This window comes from Ranitomeya variabilis, chromosome 2, assembly GCF_051348905.1.
Source record: "Ranitomeya variabilis isolate aRanVar5 chromosome 2, aRanVar5.hap1, whole genome shotgun sequence".
In the NCBI taxonomy this organism is placed as follows: Eukaryota; Metazoa; Chordata; class Amphibia; order Anura; family Dendrobatidae; genus Ranitomeya; species Ranitomeya variabilis.
The window spans coordinates 1,051,422,508-1,051,448,153 of record NC_135233.1 but is presented as its reverse complement, the minus strand read 5'-3'; the positions used below and the strand labels follow the sequence as shown (position 1 = coordinate 1,051,448,153).

Genomic DNA, 25,646 nt, shown 5'->3' with positions numbered 1-25,646 from the left:
TTTGCTTCAGTAAGAAGCTACTGAAAATATCCCTCTTATATTGCATCTGAATAGATGACCAGCTGACTAGCTGATCGTCGGCGCCTGGCTAACAGCTAATTTTCCCAGCGAAACTCCAGGATGTTCTCCTGCAGCAGCCACTAGTGGGAAAATTTAGTATTACATCCCAGGACTTCAGATACATATAATGCAGACTTGAGTCCATCAATGCAAGATCATAACGCAGGTCCCATATTCTCCTTCATAATGTCCGTACCTTACTAAGCCATGTGGATGAGGGTTGTTTTCATGAAAAATCCATTTAATCTAGAACATACTGTATGTATCAATAGAGACTGCTCGTTCGGGTACTCTGGGGTCTCTCCGGAAAGGGGGCCCAGCTCAGGTTTTTGCCAAGGCTCTGAACATTCTCAAGTGGAGAAGAATCTAAATCAAGACTTCTAATAAACTCTTCTCCTCTGGAAAGGTTAATGTGGTGGGTGATCAAGCATTAAGCACACCTGTCCCAATTAGTGAGCATCTGATGGTACGATTCATCACATGGAAAGGGTCCCATCTTCTCGGAACATATGGTCTGCAGGGAGATCGAGGGCACCATGGGAATGCAGGAGCCATCAGGAAATACTATTAACTGTTCCAGCACATTTAGAAGGTTTCAATTCATTTTAGGAGACTCTATGGGAAGGGAAAGGGGATCTACGGATTTCAGAAGAACGGAGAAGATTCCACCTTGTAAGGTCTCTTTCACACTTCCGTCATTTAGCTCCCATCGAAATCCATCGATTTCGGAGAAAACAGGATCCTGCAAATTTTTCTGCAGGATGCTGTTTTTTCCCATAGACTTGTATTAGCGACAGATTGTGACGGATGGCCATCCATTTCATCCGTCGTGCACTGGATCCGTCGAAAAATTGCTGTCCGTCGGGAGGAGAGAACGTTCAGAGGAACGTTTTTTTCTGCACGTCGGAAAATCGCCCAGCGACGGGTCCTGCTCTGTCCGTCGTTGGCTATAATGGAAGCCTAAGGATCCGTCGCTGACCGTCAAAAACTGGAATCCAGCGACGTATCCCGTTTTTCTATTCTGAGCATGCCCGGAAGGATTTTCTACTCTCTCTCATTGAAATTCAGGCAGCGCCTAGTTCGACGCATCCGTCAGGACACAGGATGCGTTACATCCGTTTTTCACTATTTTTAAAACATTCGTCGATACGTCACAACGACGCATTCTGACGGGAGCCTAACGGCGGAAGTGTGAAAGAAGCTTACGATGTTTGATTGCTGCAAATCGATGGGGATCCGACTGCAGTGAGCCCCACCGATCCTGAGATTTGAGAGACTGTGACTCTCCTTTACATTTTTCTTTCCAGTGAGTAGGCAGAAATGCAGATGTGAAGGTACTGTAAAAAAATTATTCAGTTAAAGCTTCAATGCTAAATACAAGGAAACAACAAAATGGTTAAAAACCGTTTTGTTTTTTGTTTTTAAAAAAAAGCATCATTGTGCTATAAACTGAAATCAAACTGGCTCACCATTAGTGGCCAAAATTACCCCCTACCTGCTATACACAAAAGTCCCTGGCAAAGAAAAAATTATATATTTGTACCACATAGCATAAAGTGTAGTTTTGCAGTATAACAAGGTATTCGAATGTATAAAAGTGGATCTCCCAAAACCAGGAATTGTACAAAATCCAACATCAAGCAATAAAGTGTATTAGTGCAAAAAATAAATGCCAGACCCTAGGAGAAGTAGGGGGTTTGTTCCACATGTTTCGCCACATCACATAAGGCTTCCTCAGGGGCAACACACATGGGCACATACAGACCCCCTACTTCCCCTAGGGTATTTATTTTTTGCACTAATACACTTTATTGCTTGATATTAGATGTTGTACGATTCCTGTTTTTGGGAGATCCGCTTTTATACATGCATATACCTTGTTACAGTACATAAGGGCACTTTATGCTGTGTGGTACCTATATATTATTATTTTTTGCCGGCCAGGGACCTTTGTCTTTATGAGGTGGGGGGTAATTCTGGCCACTTTGATGTCTGTTTATAGCACATTGATGCTTTTTAAAAATGTTTTAACCATTTTTTTCCCCTTGTATTTTGCATGAAAGCTTTCATTCTGAATGTATTTTTGTTCTGACACCCAATAGTGTGCACTGTAATTATTCTTATAGCTCTTGGTCTGTTTCTTTTGGTACATGTTTTACAAGTATGCAGCACCTAGGAATCAGTGACATAACTTGAAGATCATGGATCACAATCCAAAAACATCAACGGTGTACCCCCCCAATTATTGCAAGTCTTTAATAGCATTGTTCTTTTTATATAGGCATAAGGGACTTTTGGGGTTCCCTATAAGGGACTTTTGGGGTTCCCATAGGCTCCAGGGCTTGGGTTCGATTCTGTGCCCGAATTATATGTGAGTCGTACCAGTCGATTTGCTGCCTGGGCAATCCCCATGATCACTATGGATCATTTTATGGGGGTTACTCTTTACCTAGACAGAATTACTTGCTATTGACCCCTGTGTGCAACGTTCATGAAATAAATACAACTATAAAACAAGTCGAAAAAAATAGTAAAAAGTTTGCAATAGACAAAGGAAGGAATTTTTTTTTTTCTTTTTATAAAAACGAGCTCATTACGGTAACTTTTTTTTTTCCCAATGGCCCCTAGTGGATCAAATGTTATCATCCCCCCCAGTATGGGAAGTGACCCTATACCAGTAATGGGATGTGTGTATGAGCCGCTATATAAAACTTAATTGGCAATTCCAGCGAACACACAAGGCTCTGTTTGCCGTCCCAGCAGAAACCCATTTTTTCATTATCTTTCATTGTGTCAGACGGGATCAGTAAATGTTGTGTGACACATTGTAACCTAAATTATTATTATGGCAGCTTGTATTATTTAATGAACAACGCTCCCCGCCCATCTCACATAGGACAATGGAACGGCGCTGCCCTCCTACAGACGGATACAATGGGACCGAGGGCTGGAAACGCCTGTTTATCCCGGCAGCAATCACCGTAATGTACCTACTCATGGGGCATAAGGGCATCTGAGCGACAATAATCTTTTAATTGCAGCAATTACATATTCATTCTGCTTACAATGCTGAGGCTCCACAATGCCTAAAAAATACACATATTTAAAAGCTCAAGCCGCAAGTGTATAACCGAAGGCTGTAGATTTTATAATTACTGCATTTTTCTGGCTGTAAGATTCTGTTGTGCAGCCACCACTAGGGGGAGCTAAAGACAAAGATGTATACAGCTAGTCCTCAATGCAAGTGAATGAGCTCCCCCTAGTGGAGACCGTAGGTAGTTGTTCTGGCATGAGAAGCATTTTAATAATGGGCATCTTTCTGTTGCTAGCCCACATAGCGGTTGTGTGCCCTGCCATGCTATGGCACCATGAAAGCTGATTTTTGCACACCACGGGTCACTTACATGATGAGATTTTTTTCCTTTAATTTCCCATTATTATGGTGAATTTAATTAGCTTGTAATATAGGAAATGTCACTGTACAGCATTTCTCCCAATCTGTGCTTGCATAACTGATCCTGTACAGTACAGAGAAAGCTGGCACTCCTCGCTTCAGTCACATGACCGCGTCCGCACTACAAAGGGTGTATGGGTGGAAGCGTGCCATTACCTTGGTATTTACTTTGCAAATAAACAGAGTAAGTAACGGCCTAATACGTGGGAGAACAAAACATTCAATCCATGCTCGGCACGCTGAGATCACGTTCCACTTCTCTGCGAAGAGTTTTCTTTATAAACTTTTATTTTCACACTGCACATATTGCTCATCCTTAGGTACAACGTATCTGGGGTTAGGGGGATCACCACTTTTACACAAATGCATTTATCATAAAGGTTTCAAGGAACACTCTGAGCAAAACCGATACACTGCCTTGTCCTGCAAAAATAGCAAAACAAAAGATAACTGTCCTCAGGTTATACAAATAAACCTTGCTTTTGGTGCACATACAGGTCTGAAATGTCCAGGAACTATCCAAGATTCCCATTATCTGTGACTTGCCACCCACACTTTTTATGTGGGTGATTTCTCTTCATCAGCATTCTTATGCCAGCACTATAGGAGCTGGAACTTCCTTTCCCTATCCTCCCAGCACGCTTTTCTCTTACCACTGTCCAATAGCTCGCCAGTACTGAACAGATAGCCTGCCACTCTGTTATGCCTGTGTATAGTGTGATAAACCGGAGAACAGGAACAGCGAGACAAACTCCCAACCCCACCTGCTGTAATCTATCAGTGTTTATGCTGCTGGAGATGGATTGCACTTGGCAACAGGCAGTGGACCACAAGTTACACAGAAGGGAGAAACTTAGTGGATGTGACATCTATTTTAGTGCCTGCCCTTCCTCTCTCTGCTTCTGTCATCAGACAGAGTCAGTCATGTTGCAGGCGACAACTCCAGTTGTGTCCCCTTGACTTGTAGTTCAGTCTGGGCTGGGAGATCGAGAGTTTAATTCTGTCAGTATTTTCTCTGTGGCGTGAGCTTGGCTGCAAGCTATATAAACTCCTGATATCCTGCTGACCACTGCCAGTTATAATTTTACTAGCTTCAGTGAACTTCTGTATATCTTTCTTGTATTCCCACTGGACATTCCAGATTTTGACCTTGGCTTGTTTTTCTACTACGCTTCTGCCTTACGTTTTGTCCCTGCACTGGCTTCTTGGTTCTAATCTGGCTACTGAACCATTCTTTCTGCCAACCTGCACCATAGGCCAGCAGCTGACTCTATAGTCCCAACACAGGGGTCCACCATAGGCCAGCAGCTGACTCTGTAGCCCCAACACAGGGGTCCACCATAGGCCAGCAGCTGACTCTGTAGCCCCAACACAGGGGTCCGCCATAAGCCAGCAGCTGACTCTGTAGCCCCAACAAAGGGGTCCACCATAGGCCAGCAGCTGACTCTGTAGCCCCAACACAGGGGTCCGCCATAGGCCAGCAGCTGACTCTGTAGCCCCAACACAGGGGTCCACCATAGGCCAGCAGCTGACTCTGTAGCCCCAACACAGAGATCAGCAGCTGACTCTGTAGCCCCAACACAAGGGTCCGCCATAGGCCAGCAGCTGACTCTGTAGACCCAACACAGGGGTCCACCCATAGGCCAGCAGCTGACTCTGTAGCTCCAACACAGGTGTCCACCATAGGCCAGCAGCTGACTCTGTAGCCCCAACACAGGGTTTCATGTACAAGTCCAGATCTCTGTACAAGGCTTAAAGCATGAAGCCCAGAGAAAATCCTGACATCTGGGTTAACGAGAGTGGCTTACGTACCCTAGCAGAGCACACAGTCAGGATCCTCTAGTACTGGTGCGCAACCGCAAATATATGGTTTGCACACACACTGTCACATGCAGACAAGATGTGCATAGCCTCGCTCAATGCAAGTGAACTGAGCGAAGCCGGACATGTCTAGTCGGAATGTGGCTGGAAGAATACCAATCGCATACTTGCAGTCACATAACCACTCACTCCCGGCACTGTTATGCACGCTGTGACGATTCATAAATCTGCAGTCGCACAGATTAAATGGCAGACTTGTACCCCAAGGCCGTACAATCTCTTTAAACTTTTTAATTTAGAAATTAAGCAAAGTTGTATTTGCCACCTAAGTTCTCAAAGAGTCAGGATAAAGCTGTAAGTTGTGCAACCTTGTATTAAAACCACAGCAGACAAAATAGGAAGTGTTAAAAGTGTGCCAAAAGAAACATGTGAGATGCCCCACCTTGCGGCATTGACAAATTCAGCTCTGCTTCATCTGTGTAACAAATGATGGAAAATACAGGGAAACAAAGCACTTCACACCTTAAATGACCCGACTGTGCAACCGGAGGTAATAGTAATGTCTTGTATACAATTCATGGGATCCTGTTTTGCTAGAGAGGTGGGGGATGATCCCCATCCAAATATACTTTCCTAACAGAGAGTAGTGTGGACACACAGGGCGGGTGGATACGGGAGCTGAACAGCCGTTCATTATACTGCAAGGTTACCACACAGGCTCGGGTTCCTTCAATGCCCACGTCAGCCCCAAAAGACAGGTTTTTCTGCTGATATCCTGGCACAGAGCACTGCTGAGCGCTGCCAGGATTTGGCCTGGAGTATATAATAATAAAAAGAAAAACCAGGCACCGGCACCAAGGTCTCTGTGACCTCTCTATGCTGTATACAGTTATTCTGCACACCCAGAAACATTAAAAAGAAGTTAAAATGTCAGAAATCAATTCTTCAAGAGATATTAATCTACCATTCCTTTAATCCGGTATTAAGAAATGCTAAAAGGAGTCGGATTATCAAATATTCGTGATTAAGGGGCTTTATATAGAGCGGTATCATAAATGTAACCTATCCATTGTTCCGTCTCCCTACCTTGTGGTAAAATGACAGATGTCATGACGGAATCCTGACCGACCCCACTAAATTCAACTGAGTGGGCGAGTGCTCGGATGGGATGCCACTCCATATGCTTGAAGAACAAAGGGTATCCGGCACTCGAGTATGCAAAAAGAAGGTAGTGCTTCCTTAGACATGTAATGGAAAATAAAGTAACGTTTCAGTCTAAAACTCAGACCTTTATCGCAAAGATTGTGGATATCAAGGAAGTGAAAAATATGGCGCTGCGTCAGAAACGGGTAGCGACACAATTTATCTGCACACATCAGTTGGGTTGCTACCCATTTCTGACACAGCGTCATGTTTTTCACTTCTCCGATATCAGCAATCCGTCTGATAAAGGTCTGAGTTTTAGACCGAAACGCTACTTTATTTTCGATTGAATTTCTAATAAAGCACGACCGTCTTTTTTGCATATTCACAAGTGTCTGATTCCCTTTGTCTGTTAAATTCAATGGGGTTTGTCAGAAGGTGTGGCTGTACAACACATCACAAGACTTAACATTAAATTTTCTACTCCGATGACAAAAGAGAATTCGTCATGCAGATATGACCCATACCTGAGGTAGTTTTGCATTTCGATTACACAGCTTTTTTACGATCTCTGCTTGCAAGTAATGAACAGTGAGGATTTCTTTCAGATTGAGGGACTGAAGCTTTGTCCTGCTCACAGAGGTGCATGGTTTGTTATGTGTTTCAGTTTTTTGGCTATTAATCAGCACGAAAGGCCTTGAAGTGTTTCAATTCACTGACCGCATGAAGAGGTTTTGAAAATGATAAGCAATAAAAACTGACAAAGAATTCGACATTCTCATATGTTGTAAGATTTATTTACATACATGTAGAAAAGAAAACTCCACCATTTCTGCCGCTTTAGTCTCCGTTCACTAGTATCACGCGTTTTCTTTATAATGAAAGACATCCCGTTGTGACAATTCTGTCGTACAACAGCCAAATGTTGACCAATTGAACCAAATGGGGTCCATCATTTTGATGGCAAAGTGACCCTTTTTGGCGAACCATTACGCATGCCTTTAAATTAAGGACTTATTTACACTCCTGTATGTGGAGTAAGTGGATCCCCAGAATATCAGGACCTTGGACAAGTCCCTCTACTATGCAAGCCTTAAAATGACTTGACGTAAGCAATATAAGTTCCTGAAATCCTGCTGTCCACTGCCAGTTATAATTTGACTCGCTTCAGTCAACTTTTGAGTATCTTGTGTATTCCCAGTGGACAGTCCTGATTTTAACCTCGGCTCATTTTTTGACTACTCTCTTGCCTTACGTTTTGTCCCTTCACCGACCTCATGATTGTGATCTGGCTACCGGATAATTATTTCTGCCAGCCTGTACCACCGGCCAGCAGCTGACTCTGCAGCCCCAACTCAGGGGCCCATATGTAAGTCCAGATCCCTGAACAAGGGGTAAAGGTTGAAGGCTAGAGCAACCTCTTAGATCCGGTAAACTTAATGGAATCAGTGTCAAGTCGAATATTGATACAATGCAAAGAAATAGATCTACAAAATAAAGAATCATAACCTTTGGGTTAAAGAGTTATATGGGTACAAAGAGCATGGAGGACCCAGAATGTTCACATATTACCCAAACAACCCATTGATTCCAACAGACACAATGTCATTCTTCATTTACCTCATGGTGGCGCTGCAGAAAAGTTGAACACTTCTCTCTAAAGATTATGGTTGATCACTGAGGATCTAAAAATTTCAACACGGTTCTAACAAAATGGCATTGTCCAAATCCGACAATCCCCTTCAGGTATGTGCTATGGCAGGTTAGAAATCCTAACTGATGGGAGGAAGTCCTGTTAAAGAATACTTGTCACTTGCTATAAATATATCATTTTTGTACCAGGTGGAAATGACGCTGTTTTCTTGAATCCAGCAATGGTTTTCTTTTGTTCTGGCTGAGATATGTCCTCCTCTTCCTTATATATAAATGTAGCCTTACTAGCCAAGTAGGAGTGGTCACCGACTATTTTCTGTGTGGTAATAATTATTGACCATGCCCCATTGGCTAACAAGGACTAGATTTATATACAAGAAGAGAGGACCTATCTGCCGTTTAGAAAGGTGTGGGAACAAACGAAAGACAACACCAAGTTCAGGAGTTCAGTTCATCCATCAATATCACATAGGTGGGGATTCCCGATGTAAGGCCTCCACGGGGGGCTAAAGGTAAACACTGTAGTGGTCGCTCCCAGGTACGGCACCTTCTATTCAAGTGAACAGGCATCGGACTAATACCAATATCTGATATCCTATGGATACCATTGGTCAATAATATAATAATCCGTGACAACCCCATTAAAGCCCGAAAAGAGGACCAGTAACCCAGTCAAAACTGACCAGACCATAAAAAAATTTGCACTAAATAAAAGGTTCCATCACTCTGGAACCGTATGTCAGATGTAAAAAATGAAAACAGAACATATAGGGGAGGAGCGGGAATAAGATTAGAGCAAAATCGGACTACTTTTCACCTGATGATATGTTCTCTTTAAATATATATTCATTTTGGTATCTTTTTTTTAATTGAGAAATGTGGAGAGATTATTTTTTATTTCTCTTTTATATACACCTTGATGTAACGACTGCCCCGAGCCGATGTCCCTTGAAATGTCGCGCATTAAACAAATCTATATAGCAAGGTTCCCCACTGATCCCTGAAGAAGGTGATATGAAATTATCAGCATTCTTCCCGAAAGACTCATCACAATTCAATTTACGCTGCTCCTTTTCTTTTTCCGGGAATCTTGAACACTTTACTGTGAAAGCATCCTGCTGGTTCGGGGATGGGGTTAAATCACAAAGCTGCCACTTCTTCGTGTTTCTAGGCCTTTCATCTCACACAGGCTGAAGACGATATGTAATAGTGTGGAGAGAGTCTCTGCTGGCATGGCGGGATTCAGCATCTGATGGCAAATTCTTTGAAATGCCTTACAATAATGATTTACCGACATTGGCAACTGCCGCCATCACCGTCCTGATTAGACAAGACAACGTGGCTTCTTATTTCAGCCAAAATACTGCATATTAAAGGTTCTGGAAGTAAAGTGAGATACGAGAAACAGATGCTGGCTGCATTACCTAAGGCCTTGTTAACATCATAATTTTGGCTTCCGTACAATGTATATGCCAGGGAAAACTCATAGTGGAAAGCGTTGAGAACAATAAAACATAACAATTATCAATGTAAATTAAAATTAATACCTCACAGAGGTCTGGAGTTGAAATGATACTCAAAATCAAAGGGGAATTCAAATCAAATTACAAGCTGATCCAACTTCAGTGGAAATGCCTTAAAACAAGGAAATGATGCTCAGTAGTGTGTGTGTGGCCTCCACGTGACTGTATGACCTCCACACAATGCCTGAGCATGCTCCTGATGTGGCGGCGGATGGTCTCCTGAAGGATCTCCTCCAAGACCTGAACTAAAACAGCCGCCAACTCCTGGACAGTCTGTGGTGCAACGTGACGTTGGTGCATGGTGCGAGACATGATGTCCCAGATGTGTTCAATCGGATTCAGGTCTGGGGAACGGGCGGGCCAGTCCATAGCTTCAATGCCTTCATCTTGCAGGAACTGCTGACACACTCCAACCACATGAGGTCTGGTATTGTCCTGCATTAGGAGGAACCCAGGGCCAACCGCACAAGCATATGGTCTCACAAGGGGTCTGAGGGTCTCATCTCGGTACCTAATGGCAGTCAGGCTACCTCTGGTGAGCACATGGAGGGCTGTGCGGCCCTCCAAAGAAATGCCACCCCACACCATTAATGACCACCTGCCAGACCGGTCATGCTGCAGGATGTTGCAGGCAGCAGATCACTCTCCTCGGCGTCTCCAGACTCTGTCACGTCTGTCACATGTGTTCAGTGTGAACCTGCTTTCATCTGTGAAGAGCACAGGGCGCCAGTGGCGAATTTTTTGTTTGTGCAGACAGATGCACATATGTGGCCTGCTGGAGGTCATTTTGCAGGGCTCTGGCAGTGCTCCTCCTGTTTGTCCTTGCACAAAGGCTGAGGTAGCGGTCCTGCTGCTGGGTTGTTTCCCTCCTCCGGCCCCCTCCATGTCTCCTGGTGTACTGGCCTGTCTCCGCTGACAGACACAGCAAACCTTCTTGCCACAGCTCGCATTGATGTGCATTCCGGGATGAGCTGCACTACCTGAGCCACTTGTGTGGGTTATTGAGTCCATCTCATGCTACCACGAGTGTGAAAGCACAACCAACATTCAAAAGTGACCAAACCATCAGCCAGAAAGCATTGGTACTGAGATGTGGTCTGTGGTCCCCACCTGCAGAACCACTCATTTATTGAGTGTGTCTTGATAATTGCCAATAATTTCCATCTGTTGTCTATTCCATTTGCACAACAGCATGTGAAATTGATTGTCAATCAGTGCTGCTTCCTAAGTGGACAGTTTGATTTCATGGAAGTATGATTTACTTGGAGTTATATTCTGTTGTTTAAGGGTATGTGCACAAGTTGAGGAATTTGCTGCGGATCCGCAGCGGTTTTGACGCTGCGGATTCGCAGCTGTTTTCCATGAGTTTACAGTACCGTGTAAACCTATGGAAAACAAAATCCGCAGTGCACATGCTGTGGAAAAAAATGCGCGGAAACGCTGCATTGTTTATTCCGCAGCATGTTCATTCTTTGTGCACATAAGATCCGCGGTAAATCCGCAGGTAAAACACAGTGCTTTTTACCTGCGGATTTCTCAAAACAGGTGCGGAAAAATCCGCAGAGGTTCCATCTACGTGTGCACATACCTTAAGTGTACCCTTTATTTTTTTGAGCAGTGTATATTTACATAAAAAATAAATAAACAGAAATTCATCATCTTTCCCCCATCTCACTCGACTCCCCCAACAGACCTATCCATTAAAGTAAATGGCTGCTCATTCTCCCCAGTCCCACAAGCTCGCTGCCTAGGGGTAATCCTTGACGCTGATCTCTCCTTCAAACCACATATCCAAGCCCTTTCCACTTCCTGCCGGCTTCAACTCAAAAATATTTCCCGGATCCGTACATTCTTCAACCAAGAATCTGCAAAAACCCTAGTCCATGCCCTCATCATCTCCCATCTTGACTACTGCAACCTCCTGCTCTGTGGCCTCCCCTCTAACACTCTCGCACCCTTCCAATCTATTCTAAACTCTGCTGCCCGACTAATCCACTTATACCCCCGCTATTCTCCAGCCTCTCACCTCTGTCAATACCTTCATTGGCTCCCCATTACCCAGAGACTTCAGTTCAAAACCCTAACCATGACGTACAAAGCCATCCACAACCTGTCTCCTCCATACATCTGTGACCTCGTCTCCTGGTACTTACCTACACGCAACCTCCGATCCTCACAAGATCTTCTTCTATATTCCCCTCTTATCTCCTCTTCCCACAATCGCATACAAGATTTGTCCCGCAAATTCCTCCTACTCTGGAACTCTCTACCCCAACATATCAGACTCTCGCCTACCATGAAAACCTTCAAAAGCAACCTGAAGACCTACCTCTTTTGACAAGCCTACAACCTGCAGTAACTGCCGATCCACCAAACCGCTGCATGACCAGCTCTATCCTCACCTACTGTATCCTCACCCATCCCTTGTGGATTGTGAGCCCTCGCGGGCAGGGTCCTCTCTCCTCATGTACCAGTTGTGAATTGTATTGTTTATGATTAATGTACTTGGTTTTATTATGTATACCCCTCCTCACATGTAAAGCGCCATGGAATAAATGGTGCTATAATAAAAATAAATAATATGTACATATATATATATATATATATATACACATACACACATGCATAATACACATATATATACACACACATATGATATATGCAAATATATACAGTGGTGACCAAAAGTTTTGCACTTTTTTTTTTTCTAAAAGTGTGATTCTTCTGTCTGGTTGTTGTAATGCTATTTTCCTGGTGATTTTAACAAACTGGAAGCAAATGGTTGTCAGCTATAAAGATGCAAATTGTGTTTGACATTGTTTTATCTCTTGATGTGTTAGTTTTTAACATTTGCTGGGCCAAATGTTTTGCATATTTTGCCATGGGGAGTCGAATTTTTGCCTAAAAATTTTTTTTGTGTGTGTGTGTGTTTTCTGGTTAAAACATGGCAAAGACAAAGCCAAATTTATCACCAGATTTCAGGAAAAGTAGAGTGAAGTCAGGCAAAGGTCAAAAAGAGGAGCTATGGAATTCAAATGCTCTCAGAGTCAAGTGTTCCGTACCATAAAGAAAGAAAAAGAAGGTTATGGAACATGTGACAAACCTAGAAGTGGACGACCATGGAAAACTTCCTCCAAAGTAGATCACATTATTAAGAAAAAGTCAGTATCTGATGACCAGAAAAGTGCTGTACAGATTTTGTACGAAATGAACGAAAAATATGGGGTCAAAGTGAGTCACGATGGCTAAGAGCAGCAGGGTTGAATGTACGAGTTCCGGTCAGGAAGCCTTTCATCTCTGCAAAGAACTGGAAGGTCCGACTTGAGTTTGCCATAGAACACAGCCAATGGAAAGAGTCAGATTGGTCTAAGGTGTTGTAGTCGGATGAACCCAACCTGTTTGGTAGTGATGGCAAACACTATATATACCGCCCAACTGGAAAATGTAATGATGTAAGGTAACAAATACCACAGAACCAGGTCCATGGGTCACATCAGTAATCTGTGACCGCTGGACAGGAGCCCTGAGAACCGCCTCTACTTCCCAGCAACCGCGGCTCTTATGTTGATTAGTTGACCTGGCGTGACATCACATGGGTGTCACTCCGCAATAATGATGTCACGCCAGGCCGGCTAATCAAAAGAAGAGCCTCGGATGCTGGGAGGAAGAGGCGGTTCTCAGGGCTCTTGTTCAGCGGTCACAGATTACTGAAGACTGTCTGAATGAGGCCTTAGCTGTATCCACCATATCATCTGTATTAACACGATATTGAGTAAAGATATCTTAGGTAAGATATTTATTTTTTTTAAAGTCTATATTATATATTCACCTGTTTTGTTTTCTATTCTTCGTTGTGATCAGGATTTGGGGTTTTCATATGTTGTAGAGAGATTCATCAATTGCAACTTTTTAAATAGTCGGTCATTTTTTTCCGTAATGTATTCCAGTACCTATGATTTTATATACACCTGAAAATGTTATAGCAATTTTTGAGCCATTTTAACAGAACATCCAAAACAGGTTAAAGACAAAAGTACAAAATATTATTGATTTCGGGCAAAATTCATAAATTGATAAAAATGGACTTGGCAAAAAAAAAAAGAAAATGATAAAAATCAGGCCTATATGTCCTATTTACAGAAAACTTTTCAGAACTCTCATTATTATCAAAAACAGAATTACAATGACAGATACCACCTCAATATACAGTAAAAAGAGGAACCACCAATTACAATAAGTGATTCTGCAGTTTCCCCCAGGGCTGTGGAGTCGGAGAAGTGGAGTCTTAGTCAGAGCCCATTTTCGTGGAGTCGGAGTCATGGAAATTGAGGAGTCGGAGTCGGAGGTTTGGCTTACCAACTCCACAGTTCTGTCAGGGCTGTGGAGTCGGCATCACAGTCGTGGAGTCGGAGCCCATTTTGGTGAAGTCGGAGTCATGGAAATTGTGGAGCCCACAGTAATGGTTTCCCTTGGCTCAGTTCTTCAAAATTAACTTTGTAATTGATCTGGAGGAAAAGTAGTATCCACATGGCGGTGCACCGGCACTACCACTACATAGTACATTGCCATAGGGACTCCGTGCTGATGTATACACTGATGCCCCTAATAAACCAAGTGCCATGAGGATTAGCGTCTTCTATATTGCTCTCATCATTCTGTCTCTAGTTCAACAACAGGGTGGAGGTGAAATCCCCCAAACTCCCCCGATAGTTGCTAATTAATAAAACCAACAGATCTACAATTAGTTTTCCACAAACCACAACTCCTTGTTCCCGAAGGAAACACAAAATCTCCTCCAAGATGATGACTAACAAGGTTCTCATTGCCCGTTCTCCTCTGCAGACCGGCTTAATAAATGCAAAACCATAAAAATATAAAACTATTTTTTTTCTTCGATGAGGCTTTGGGAGTTGAGACCTTCGTTTGCAGTAAATTAATTGATTTTCAATCGCAGCTGTTCTTTAATGAGATCTAAGCAATGAACGCCACGCTGTGGTCATCAAGCATTAGCCGGTCTTATCAATCGATATCTGGGGGGGGGGCTACTAAAGTGGAAGCAATTAAGACAAATCTATTACCTTAAGTAACCCTAAGGTCCAAAGCATTTTGACCCATCATGTATGTACATGGAAAATGATAAATGCTCGATGATATATATTTGCCTTAGAGCATAATTATGCCATCCCTACCGAGAGGCCAATGTCGGACGCTGGCCTTAATCTTTACACGCAACAGATGGAAAAAAAAAGCGGAATATTTCGAGGACTTGTGGGTCAGCCCCGTTGTTTCAGATTCCTATGACCTCCTCTGACATCTGGCGGAGTGATTAAAGCTGCAGTGAGGAGTAAGTCTTATTTCCTCATTTGCTGTCAGCATGGAAGGAGCAGCGGAGCACGTCAGCTGAGCTACCGGTGCAGAAAACATATGGTCAGTGCAAATTAAGTAACGGAGCAAGACTCAAGCCATTGACTGTGCGGTGAGAGCACAAAGCAAAATAACTTCATTAGATCCAGTGGGGTGGAAATGACGGGCGCAGGAGCTGTATCTGTTTTCATGGTGATATGAGGATCTTAAGATGAACATCCATGTAGGTGCTTTGGTACAATTCTCTGCATTGATCTTGGGTTACATCATGTCTTCCTGTCACATCTAAAAGGTACATTCAGAATTTTGATGATTGGAATGTAAGGGCTCATTTACACGTTTATTTTTATATATATGAGAAAAACATGGATCGAGTTTCATCAGCGTTTTTGATCAGACTTTCATCTGAGTTTGGCCCGAGTTTCATCAGGTTTTCTCGAATGAGAAAGAAAACAAACAAGTTTCTCAGTCTTTTCCTATCTACCAGTCAATTTTGATCAGACACTCGGATCAATATTTGACATGTCCCCATCATTTTGCGCAGACCACTCGAACCGCAAATAAAATTGGACATGTGAAAAGCCCCATAGACTTTACCAGGTAGGGAGTTCTATCGTGAAAAACACACATAGAACTCGTAAGTGAAAAACAGACTTCTGAATGAGCCTTAAAGCGAATCGGACACCAGGATTTTTCTATACAATCTGAGGACAACAGGACGTAGGGGCTGAGCAACAGATTTCAGGGGTGTGCCACTTATTAGACAGTGTGCCGTTTCCGTACGGTTAATATTTTATCACCAGGAGATTATCAATGCCTGGACTTCAGCTCCTGTGAGCCCTGGTCCGACAGCGCTCCCTTCTTCTCTGATAAGCAGGTTACCGGCGATATACAGTGTACACATGCTACATGTCAAAACTCTGATTGTGTCACAACTGCTGCGCCCAGTAAGCTAAGTGATACATCACTCTTTTCCTACATTTTGCTGCTCTCAGATGAGGTAGCAGAAACCTGGTGACAGAGTCCCTTTAAGGCCTTATATGTCCCTGCTGGTTCAGTGTCATCTCTGAGCTTGGAATCCAAATAGCCGGTAAGAGACACATCTGACTGCAAGCAAACGGCAGACTAGAATTTATCACAGTTCTTCATTCACTTGGTTCTCCACTTACGTATAAAATCGACTCAACTGATGAGTTGAGCAAATCTCCTGAAATTTAGTTCAGGCACATTTGCTCAAATTCGACTGGCAGATTCAGTTCGGTTGTAATGAAGGGGAGAAAGCAGGTAAAAAACCCAACAAACTGTTCCTTTCTCGCCTTTTCTTACACCTCTTATGCCGACTGTGCAGCTCTTCCACTGGCGATCTCTTATTTCTCCATTCTAGCACTGAAGTCGATCGGAGGTCTGTCATTGGCCTAAAGTGATCATGAGGCGGAAAGGATGTCGCGCTTATAACAGTTTTTTCTTGTTGTTGTAACCCCTTTGCCATTTTGCTGGATTCATCTAAATTGAATCCCGAAAAATTTTCATTGTGCAAATTCAAATGTTTGGAGAAATTCCTACCAAATTTTTTTATTAATTTGAAAAATATATTTGCTCATTTCTACCCTAGGTGTAAATTTACCCGACTTCCTAAACATTCTGAACTTATTATATACTAGATGGTGGCGCGATTCTAACGCATCGGGTATTCTAGAGTATGTATGTATGTATATAGCAGCCACACAGTATATAGCACAGGCCATGTAGTATATAGGAGCCATGTTGTATATAGCAAATAGTACGTGGCCTGTGCTATATACTATGTGGCTGCTATATACATACATACTGTAGAATACCCGATGCGTTAATACAGGCCACGCAGTATATAACAGTGGCCACGCAGTATATAACACAGGCCAAACAGTATATAACACAGCCCACATACTATATAACACAGCCCACGCAGTATATAGCAGCCACGCAGTATATAACACATGCGACGTAGTATACAACACAGGCCACGCAGTATATAACACAGGGCACGTAGTATATAGCACAGCCTACGCAGTATCTAACACTGGCCATGTAGTATATAGCAGCCACGCAGTATATAACACAGCCCACGCAGTATATCACACAGCCCACGCAGTATATCACACAGCCCACGCAGTATATAACACAGCCCACGCAGTATATAACACAGCCCACGCAGTATAGAACACAGCCCACGCAGTATAGAACACAGCCCACGTAGTATATCACACAGCCCACGCAGTAAAGAACACAGCCCACGCAGTAAAGAACACAGCCCACGTAGTATACAGCACAGCCACATAGTATATAACACCGCCCACGCAGTATATAACACTGGCCATGTAGTATACAGTATAACGCAGCCCACGCAGTATATCACAAAGCCCATGTAGTATATAGCAGCCACGGAGTATCTAACACTGCCCACGCAGTATTTAGCAGTGTGGGCACCATATCCCTGTTAAAGAAAAGAATTAAAATAAAAAATAGTTATATACTCACCCCCTGCGATCCAGCGAAGCTCCGGCTATGCGCGCGGGGCTGGCGCCATCTTCCGTTCCCAGGATGCATTGCGAAATTACCCACATGACTTAGCGATCTCACGAGACCGCTAAGTCTTCTGGGTAATTTCGCAATGCATCTCTGGGAACGGAAGATGGCGGCAGCCGCGTGTGGCTCGGCGGACTACGGAGGGTGAGAATAGCAGGTTTTTTTTTTATTATTATTATTTTTAACATGAATTTTTTTTACTATTGATGCTGTATAGGCAGCGTCAATAGTAAAAAGTTGGGGACACACAGGGTTAATAGCAGCGGTAACGGAGTGAGTTACCCGTGGCATAACGCGGTCCGTTACCGCTGGCATTAACCCTGTGTTAGCAGTGACCGGAGGGGAGTATGCAGGCGCCGGGCACTGACTGCAGGGGAGTAGGGAGGGACTAATCGGACTGTGCCCGTCGCTGATTGGTCGCGGCAGCCATGACAGGCAGGGGGCGAGACCAATCAGCGACGTGGGATTTCCGTGACAGAAGATGCAGATCGAAAGACGGAAGTACCCCTTAGACAATTATATATATAGATAGATAGGCTTCAGCTCAAGATCACTCCCAAATTTGACAGTAGATAACGTTGGTTACATCTGTGGGTCTGATTACATCCAATCTCAAGAATGGACCCTCGGTGATCTACCAAGTGTTATGGCCCTATGAAAGAGTCAATGGGGCAGTACTGCTTATTAAGGCCCTCATACACATTAAATAGCTGTGAGACACCAGGTATCCCCCCCTGACTCCCCTATGCGCAATATCCCCTGACTCCCCTATGCACAGGAACCTTTGACTAGGGTAAGTACTCCTGTATTCTTGGAGAGCCAATGTCAAACTCCTCAGGCAGAGGATTATCTATTGGAAAATAAAAGGGTCAGTTGTTGGAACTCCAACAGGCCAGATCCTTCTCTCCTCCTAGATCATCTGTTGGGTAAGAGTCGGGAGCCCCAATATACATTAAACTGTCGACCGATCCCGCTGATGTTAGTGTAATGTGCATGTGGACCTTTAAGGTGAGATAGAACATTTGTAAACCATAACATTCAAATAGTGTCTTGGATCAAAGTAGTGATCGTTTTGCCAATTAATCCATCTTCTCACTTCTTAAAGTTAAAGTAAAGATTAGATTAGACGCCATGATTTTCCAGCAGCAACATCTAAGGGTAGAACGATGTCCCACCAAATGAAGGTATCAGTAAGGTCCTTTTCAGATTATGTTTGCGGCTTATGTAGGGAGGAAGCACAGTAAGGATTTATAAGGTCACATTGTACGGTAAACCGACATATAACACTTGTACACAGTTTTTGAAGGAACTCGGCAGTGAGGTTGTTCCAAGCATCTTGGAGAACTAACTCCAAATCTTCTACGGATGTAAGTTTGAAGAAATCCAATAAATTGATAAAAATAAAGTCATATTTTTCCACACCTGCCTAAAACTTTTGCTCAGTACTGTATATCAGCCTGATGGAGGACAAAGTGACACTTTTTTTCTGACACATGGAGCTCTACGAGTATGTTTGGCATGTGCATTGTTAGCTTTTTAAGTGAAGCAAACATAGGTCCTAATGTGATGTCAACAAAGCAACTATGTATGGCCGAGCGGCAACAAAGGAGATCTTGGTACTGTAGGAGACACTTTGCCAATTTTATAAATCAACTGGATTGCTGCATAGTATTTATTTTATTTACTCACTTATATAGCATTATTAATTCCACTCACAATCTAGATTAACCAATCAGGAAGTCTTTGGAGTGTGGGAGGAAACCAGAGAACCCTGAGGAAACCCACGCAAACACAGGGAGAACATATAAACTCCCTGCAGATGTTGTCCTTGGTGGGATTTGAGCCCAGGACTCAGGCACTGCAAGGCTGCTGTGCTAACCACTGAGCCACCGTGCTGCCCTGTAGTCTTTCATTATGACCAGCACTGAGAAGATGGCACCTTAGAGTTGTAGAACAGTATCCAGTCCATACTAGTAAATTTAAGATTGTGAATCTTAAAAATCTCACCAGCAAAGCATTTTTATCATCAGCTACTTAAGGAGAACAATTCTCAGACTTATGATCCCATCAAGACCATTAGGCTTTTGTTCCATTCATTGTTAACAATGGGATAAATTGCACTTCTCCGACAAAGAAAGATGCATTAGCTACTAGAAAAGGATCCCTTTTAGTAACTTTTTTGCCAGTTCATTGGATGCCTTGCTACTATATTAAAGTCCTAACAATAGCTCTAGTAGTTGTCCTCGGGGCCCCGGGTCAAGGGTGGTCCACTCATTTGCACAATATTAAAAATATTTTTTTTTTATGGTGGAAGATTGTCTACACGGAACTACTATCCATCGCTTGATTACTATTTACTGGGGTTTGGTTTTGAAAACCTATGCTCCAATATTCACCTTATAGGGTGGAGATTTACTATTTGGGACCCGCATCTATCAGCCACAGCACTTTACCACTGATCTCTGGAGATCATGGAAAAATATTGGAAAAAAACATCTAACCAAAAGAAATTGTCCAGAGTGAAAAACCCATTTAGGGACCAGATCAAGTCCTGAGAAAATTGGTAAAGTGTTCTTAAAAGGGTCACTGAAAATTAATTACGGTATGTTGCTTCTTGTGTTGTTATATGGTGGTGCCCATTCCAGTATTTTAGTTGCCACTGTGCGTAAAAAATATTTTTTGGGGTCCATAACATTTTCAACTAGATTTATGAAAAACGTAGGCAATGTAACTTTACATACAAGCCAAGTCAGCAACATTCTGCTAAGATTCCTTCTAAGGTCTTATGTAATCCGAGAGAGAAGAGAGCGCCAGCTCACAACCATGACACTGATACCAGATGACGGCTTCAGGTACTGAGCAACGAGACGAGAACCTCAGCCGACAGAAGTTATGTAAAAATAGAAAGTAAATGAAGCTGCAGAGCAGCATTAGGAATTATGTAAGTAGTATGGTTTATTGGGGTTAGCGTCCAGATGGTCTTCAGGAGAGCAGATGCCAACATGCCAACCCCATGAACACAACCACTGACAAAAGCAAAGCAAATTAAGTCCTCTTTTATATAAATCCGAAAGATGGAAATAAGGCATATAAAAGAGAACTTAGATGCTTCTTGGCATCAATCGGAACATGCCTGGTTGAACAAATATCCTATTATCAACTTGATGTTCTCAGTAAGTAGATATTCGATGACAACGATGAAGATTCCTGGCAATAATCATGGTAATTAGGACAATTAAGAGATACCAAACGAATTTTAGAAAAAAGACAGAGGGTCTTACAGAAAAGACTGAAATAAGCCTCTATTATTGGGGAGGTTTTGCAAAATTGGACTAAAGGGATCTGTGCTTGTTTCCCCTTCATGCTCTTTTTACAATTCCTGGGTCTGATTTCTCACCTTGTTACTTGCCAATAAAGTAGTTCATGTGGTGATGCTCTTGCCACAGAGTATAAAAAAGGATAGTGTCAACTAAGACTGGGACCCCGAGAGGGTCTTCACAGCAGGCGAATATTCAATATTCATGGTACGTAAACCCTAGTCCTGGATATTAAGCAATTTGATGTGCATGATACCAGTGGCATATTGCCAACGTGGGAAAGCCATCAAACTCTTACGAGTCGGTGAACTGGAGGTTCTCAGTGCCAACAGTGCCGCTCCTGGGCTGGTGTCTGTCCACTTCCATGGTATATATACGGCAGGAGAGGGTGCCAGCTGTTTTACATAGCAGACATTCAGTGGTAAATGCTTTGATTAGAGCCAACTGTAATCGCATCGATTTGACTTCTTAGATAATGTGATGAACAGCGATCATGGCATCTAATTAGTTGGACAGGAGCAGCCTTTGTAGACCCCATTATTGTGGGATTCTGATTGGTCATTTAAATGGCAGCCAGGGGTATATTTCCGAAAGCTGCCTGAAGACAATGCATCTTAGATAACTACTCCAAGAGGCAGATTTCCTGTAGCTTCTTCTTGCCCAATTCCCTAGACTAGTTTTTTCCAAACTCCAGTCTTCACAACCACCAACACGTTATGTTTTAAGGATTTCTTTAGTATTGCACATGTGATAAAATTATTATTAAGGCATCAGAAATTGCCCCAAGTTCTCTCCCCTGTGCAATGCTAAGGAGATCCTGAAAACATGACGTGTTTTGGACCTTGAGGAGCGGTTTGGGAAACACTGCCCTAGACTGACAGGTCTATCTCCGAGTCCAGGAGAGCAGGGTGGGGAGAAGTCATCGAGGACAGACCTGGTGGATTAGTCTACTGAAATGCATAGTCCTTGAATTACATTTCAAACTAAAACATACATGACTTCCAGTGTCTGGGTGATGCTGTCCGTGGTCAGCATGAATCTCCATGTCTGGTGGAATTTTCCGTTTTAAAAACAGAAAAGCTTAGAAAAATTGGAATTTAGATCCTCCGCACATAAAGTTACCAACAAAAAGAAGAAAGTATAATTATGGGCAACATTTGACACTTTATAGAACCTAGGCATCGGTTCCTCACAAGGTCTCACACTAATCACATTAATCAATCTCAGGCCTCTTTAATGAAGGAATGGAGGAGAGAGAGATCCAATAGATGTCCTTCTAAACTAAATTTCTTTTTTCACGTATGTTTACAATTTGAATTGTAATAAAGAATACACTGTACCAGGGATGGTATTTTAATCATTTATTTTACTGGTGAACTTTTTTGCCTGAATTTCTTCAACTTCTACAAAAATGCAAAAATAGCGCGAAATGAAGAGCGCACATCACCTAGTTCTGCAAGTCATCTGAAAAGCTTTAGTGCCCGAGTCTCAGATCTGACATGATGTAGTCTGGCACTATTACAATACATCAAACCCCTGCAGGTTTTACAGGAGACAGAGTGAACGTATCAGTGCAGAAGGGTCTGGAATAAATTGCTAAAGGGTCATCTTAAGTATTGTGCTGAACAAAGGGATAGCCCACGGCATGCCGAGCAAAGAGCCTCCTAAAATAAAAGACGAGTGGGTGCCGAGTGGCAGCGTTTTTCCCCAAATTGCGTTCCATTAGCTGATCGCGGGACAGGATCTTATGAAGGGATGTGAATGTTTACATAACCCAGTACAAAATGGATATACAGTGGGGCAAAAAAGTATTTAGTCAGTCAGCAATAGTGCAAGTTCCACCACTTAAAAAGATGAGAGGCGTCTGTAATTTACATCATAGGTAGACCTCAACTATGGGAGACAAACTGAGAAAAAAAAATCCAGAAAATCACATTGTCTGTTTTTTTATCATTTTATTTGCATATTATGGTGGAAAATAAGTATTTGGTCAGAAACAAAATTTCATCTCAATACTTTGTAATATATCCTTTGTTGGCAATGACAGAGGTCAAACGTTTTCTGTAAGTCTTCCAAGGTTGCCACACACTGTTGTTGGTATGGTGGCCCGTTCCTCCATGCAGATCTCCTCTAGAGCAGTGATGTTTTTGGCTTTTCGCTTGGCAACACGGACTTTCAACTCCCTCCAAAGGTTTTCTATAGGGTTGAGATCTGGAGACTGGCTAGGCCACTCCAGGACCTTGAAATGCTTCTTACGAAGCCACTCCTTCGTTGCCCTGGCGGTGTGCTGTGGATCATTGTCATGTTGAAAGACCCAGCCACATTTCATCTTCAATGCCCTTGCTAATGGAAGGAGGTTTGCACTCAAAATCTCACGATACATGGCCCCATTCATTCTTTCATGTACCCGGATCAGTCGTCCTGGCCCCTTTGCAGAGAAACAGCCCCAAAGCATGATGTTTCCACCACCATGCTTTACAGTAGGTATGGTGTTTGATGGATGCAACTCAGTATTCTTTTTCCTCCAAACACGACAAGTTGTGTTTCTACCAAACAGTTCCGTATGGCACTGCAGGATCTGAGTCCATGGTGGCGTAGTGTGTTACTTATGGTAGGCCTTGTTACATTGGTCCCAGCTCTCTGCAGTTCATTCACGAGGTCCCCCCGCGTGGTTCTGGGATTTTTGCTCACCATTCTTGTGATCATTCTGACCCCACGGGGTGGGATTTTGCGTGGAGCCCCAGATCGAGGGAGATTATCAGTGGTCTTGAATGTCTTCCATTTTCTAATTATTGCTCCCACTGTTGATTTCTTCACTCCAAGCTGGTTGGCTATTGCAGATTCAGTCTTCCCAGCCTGGTGCAGGGCTACAATTTTGTTTCTGGTGTCCTTTGACAGCTCTTTGGTCTTCACCATAGTGGAGTTTGGAGTCAGACTGTTTGAGGGTGTGCACAGGTGTCTTTTTATACTGATAACAAGTTTAAACAGGTGCCATTACTACAGGTAATGAGTGGAGGAAAGAGGAGACTCTTAAAGAAGAAGTTACAGGTCTGTGAGAGCCAGAAATCTTGATTGTTTGTTTCTGACCATAACTTCTTTTCCACCATAATATGCAAATAAAATGATAAAAAAACAGACAATGTGATTTTCTGGATTTTTTTTTCTCAGTTTGTCTCCCATAGTTGAGGTCTACCTATGATGTAAATTACAGACGCCTCTCATCTTTTTAAGTGGTGGAACTTGCACTATTGCTGACTGACTAAATACTCTTTTGCCCCACTGTAGATATGTGGTATCGTTGCTATAAATTATCACAATATTATCTCTGTAATTCATTTTTGGGGTACAGAATAGTGCCCTTTGCGGTCCCATAAAATGAAAGAGCTAAAAAAATGTAAACTGAGAGGCACACGCTGGGTGACGCATGTCACTTTATGTCATCAGTAAATTATATCCTTCATTGAAATCCGTATACCAGCACTACCAACCCCACTATGTACAGCATCAAGGCGAAGGCTCCTGAGAAATACATTGCACCTGAAGAGGCCGGTGTACTTACATAGGAAAAATCCATGTCAGAATGGCTATCATAATTTGTTTTCCTGCCCCAATATTAAAGGGAACACTTTCCAAAAATGCTAGTTACAGCCTTTCTGCTATAGATTTTCATAGTAAGTACACCAGCCACATCAGGTCCAAAATATTTATTAATGCATGCAGTTGGTATTGTGAAATCTGTGACAGATCCATGTTATGTTTGAAAAGACAGTGGTCTGCCTACTATAAAGGCAGCTCCTCATGTTGTTGGAATGATAACTGGCCTGGTGGTAAAAAAGGGCTGAACAGTGAGCTGCTCTTGCTGCTTGTTGTCACTGAATCAAATGATAAAATGTTGTTTATATGCAGCCACCACTAGAGGAGCTAATGCGACAGATTTACGTTTTATTAAAGCGGTTGTCAGACCTTGGGGATCAAGCCTGCAGTCACTTTATGACTGCAGACTTGTTAATCCTCACAGAGCGCACTGTCAGAATTCCCCGATGCTGGAAGCAGTGGGTCATGTGACTCGCATACCTCCATCCACATTCCGACTAGATGTGTCCGGCCTCACTCAATTCATTTGCATTTAGCAAAGCCGCGCACGTTTAGTTGGCATGTGACCTCATGTAAGCTAGAAAATCCTGACAGCGAGCACTGTGCACACTGTGAGGATTGACAAGTCTGTAGGCAGATAAAGTGCCCGCAGACCTGAGCCCCAAGTCTGGACAACCCCTTTAAGGACTGCTGAAATTTAAGTGCAAGAAGCTCCCCTTAGTGGCAGGTACAGGGTGCAAAAAAATGTTGTTCTTTGACAGGATAATCCAATCACGACTGCTCTCATAGAAGTGAATGGAGAAAGCTGCGCATGTGGCGCCACCGCTCCGATCCTAGCAGTATGAGACAAAGCCTCATTATCAGACAGCTGCAGGTCACAGGGGTGAGAATAAGACTTAAATGGAAAATTACATTGTTTAAATCAGGTTTTTGTGCTACATGTATTTTTTTTTTTTTTGCATTTTTATTTTCATATCATTATCTTTATTAACATAAAAAAACAAAATGAGTAATCATGTTATTGTCACAGTGGCCGCTGGAGCTTTTTTGAAGATCCCTTCCAACGTTCTAGGATTCTATCTTTAACCTTCTTGCAGAGTTGTTACCAACTTCTTTATGTCCGTGACCCTCACACAGATTTTTTATGGGTCA

At 42.8% G+C, this 25,646-nt stretch overlaps 1 protein-coding gene across 1 annotated transcript in view; it reads right to left on the bottom strand.

The window, feature by feature from the left end:
• The window catches only part of VSNL1 (visinin like 1), a 182,168-nt gene that overhangs the window by 21,376 nt on the left and 135,146 nt on the right, over positions 1-25,646 (bottom strand). The window lies entirely within an intron of this gene.